This window comes from Sardina pilchardus, chromosome 1 (assembly GCF_963854185.1).
Source record: "Sardina pilchardus chromosome 1, fSarPil1.1, whole genome shotgun sequence".
Taxonomy (NCBI): Eukaryota; Metazoa; Chordata; class Actinopteri; order Clupeiformes; family Clupeidae; genus Sardina; species Sardina pilchardus.
The window spans coordinates 10,454,021-10,456,520 of record NC_084994.1 but is presented as its reverse complement, the minus strand read 5'-3'; the positions used below and the strand labels follow the sequence as shown (position 1 = coordinate 10,456,520).

General features: G+C 38.4%; 1 protein-coding gene, 1 long non-coding RNA gene and 1 pseudogene across 3 annotated transcripts in view; 1 reads left to right on the top strand and 2 right to left on the bottom strand.

Annotated features, from left to right (window-relative positions):
* The window catches only part of LOC134076331 (zinc finger protein 850-like), a 769,162-nt pseudogene that overhangs the window by 160,263 nt on the left and 606,399 nt on the right, over positions 1-2,500 (bottom strand).
* The window catches only part of LOC134079999 (microtubule-associated serine/threonine-protein kinase 1-like), an 81,239-nt gene that overhangs the window by 66,634 nt on the left and 12,105 nt on the right, over positions 1-2,500 (bottom strand).
* The window catches only part of LOC134097862 (uncharacterized), a 3,779-nt gene that overhangs the window by 220 nt on the left and 1,059 nt on the right, over positions 1-2,500 (top strand). The window contains exons 1-5 of one of the 2 annotated variants that reach the window (XR_009940968.1): positions 1-112; positions 966-993; positions 1,204-1,255; positions 1,405-1,560; positions 1,734-1,823. The exon at positions 1-112 is cut by the window's left edge and continues 220 nt beyond it. This is a non-coding gene — a long non-coding RNA (uncharacterized LOC134097862). Of the gene's footprint in view, positions 994-1,203; positions 1,256-1,404; positions 1,561-1,733; positions 1,824-2,500 lie in introns of both variants that reach the window. The other variant, XR_009940965.1, reaches the window with a different exon arrangement.

The following is a 2,500-nucleotide window of genomic DNA, read 5'->3' as shown; positions in this document are numbered from 1 at the left end:
TAGAAGAAGAAGCGTTTGAATCGTGGTCACACTGGATATCGTTGGCCAAAAACTAATCGCTGCTGGTGACTGTATGTCATGAAAACTGAGGCTCGAGTTAATCTACTGAAAGGTAAGTTTATCAACCTTATGATCATGTTATATTAGGCAGCATATCTCCTAGCAGTTTTCTTGCAGTATAAAATCGTTGCATTGTGAAGCCTTGATGTCTTTTTCCGCGGCTTTTTTTAGTTAGTCTAACCAGAGCCCGTCTACGGAACCTAGCTGCTACCATGAAACCAGCACTAGCTAGAAATGTGCTGCAACCGTTGGCTGGTTGGGAAATTAATAAATAAAGCTTAGAGCTAAATATTGTCCATTAGTTGGATAATGTACTTTGGAATTTCGTGGAGAATATGAATGTTAGGGTAGGTTGCATGAAGAATATTAAAAAGGTGTATGTTAATGAAAGCTGTGCGCCACGTGTGTTGCTAGCAAACTGCAAGGAAAACCTTTTACTGCTAGTGCTAGCATAGCCACGTGGACATATAGTTCCAGAAAGTTTGTACCCACACTATGAACATAAGTATTTTGATTTGTTTGTGCCGCAAAATAATAATAAAAAAAACGTGCTCAAAAGATTTCTTAAAGAAATCAAACTTGAATATGTTTAGTGACCTTAGTTCACTCTAGCCCTCCATCAATGTCCAAATGACTCCAAAATAGTTGGAATCATTTGTGCATGTTTGTGCAGTCAACATAAGCATTTTAGGAGCTTAAATTCTTACATTATATACCGGTACTCTCTTTTTCCATAGTGATCCTCACACCCAAAATCATTTGTTTGCATGCATTCATTGATTATAGCTTTCCTTGTGCCATAAACAAAATATTTAGGCATGTTTTGATTTGTGCATTTGTTTTGTGACATGTTGATTTGTGTGCTTATGAATAGAGTTGATGTAATTGTTTTTTCTCTTCCATAGGTCCATGTTATTGCACGCACTTCCAATTGTAAGTACTGTCATCAGTTGTATTGCTTCTAAATCAAATTCAATTCAAAATTAGGATCTACAAATTTGTGTTTGTGTTAAAAATGTGTCAATTCACATGGAAGTCTGAATTTTGGTAGTACATTGTAAGTATATCATTTTGCTTGTTATTGATGTTAAGATTGACGTTTTAATAATGTGCCTATTGTCTTTTTTTTTATATCTGTTGCAGGGTTAGGTGGTGGAAATCTGGAGCTGTAAGGGATGCAAAGAAACAGTATCAAGTAGGTCCACGCTCCTAAATCATTACAAGCTTAAGCATCCGCATTTTGGACGTAGTGCTCCCTTTCCCTGTACATACCCACACTGTCCTTGCACGTTTAGAACGTGGAATTCAAATCTGCTTTCCTTCCTGTTAATGCTTTTATTTCAGATCAACGCAGAATTCAAAAGAATTACGACGGTCCCACTTCAATCCAAGTTCCTGTCTCAGATAGACCTTCACTCTGACAACCTGACAAAGCTGTTCCAAAAGAGAGGGGGACAAATAGGGAAAGGTCTCCAGTCATGTTCTCAATGATTGCTTGATGTGAGTGATACTGGGTCTTAAATCATGCAAACCTTACAAGGGATTTTGATCATATTGATATTTCTTCACATTGTATTTGTCAAACTTTTCTTTCTTTTTCCATGATCGTTTCCAGCAGTGGTTGACTTAAATGAAGGTTAGATTCACCTGCTAATCAAATTTTTTTATTTCAGTGTGATATAGATGCTGGCCGGGAGTGTCTCCTGAAGGGACTTTGTATGTACATGGGGGAAGATCCTGAAAACCTTGTGCAGGAATATGTGGTATGTACATTCTCAACACTCCACTTCTTGTATTACGTAAAGGGGAAATCTAGTGTAAATCCCATAGCCCTGTTTAAAGGAACATTTCACCGTTTTTTCATATTAAACTACGTTATTCCCTTAAATAAGACGAGTTGATACATGCCTCTCACATTCAATGCGTGCACTCACTGGCTCTGGCGTGCGGCGCAACTTTGATAGCACTTAGCTAGCCCAATGCATTCATTAGGATCCAAACAGAGATGAAGTTAGAAGCGACCAAACACCTCCATGTTTTCCCAAAATACAGTTACACGAGTAGTCACACGACCAAGTATGGTGAGACAAAATAAAACGTGGTGCATTTGTAAGCAGGTAAGAGGGATAACTATATTGTGTGGCGCAGTAATATCCTCACTTTTTCACTTTCAGTTTCACTTTGGAGTGAGGATATTATGGCGCAGAGTCTAAATGCTCCCAATGTTATTCCGCCACACAATATAGTTATCCCTTTTGCCTGCTTAGAAATGCACCATGTTTTATTTTGTCTCACCATACTTGGTCGTGTGACTACTCATGTAACTGTATTTTAATAGGGAAAATATGGAGGTGTTTGGTCGCTTCTAACTTCATCTGTTTGGATCCTAATGAATGCACTGGGCTAGCTAAATGCTATCAAAGTTGCGCCGCGCGCCAGA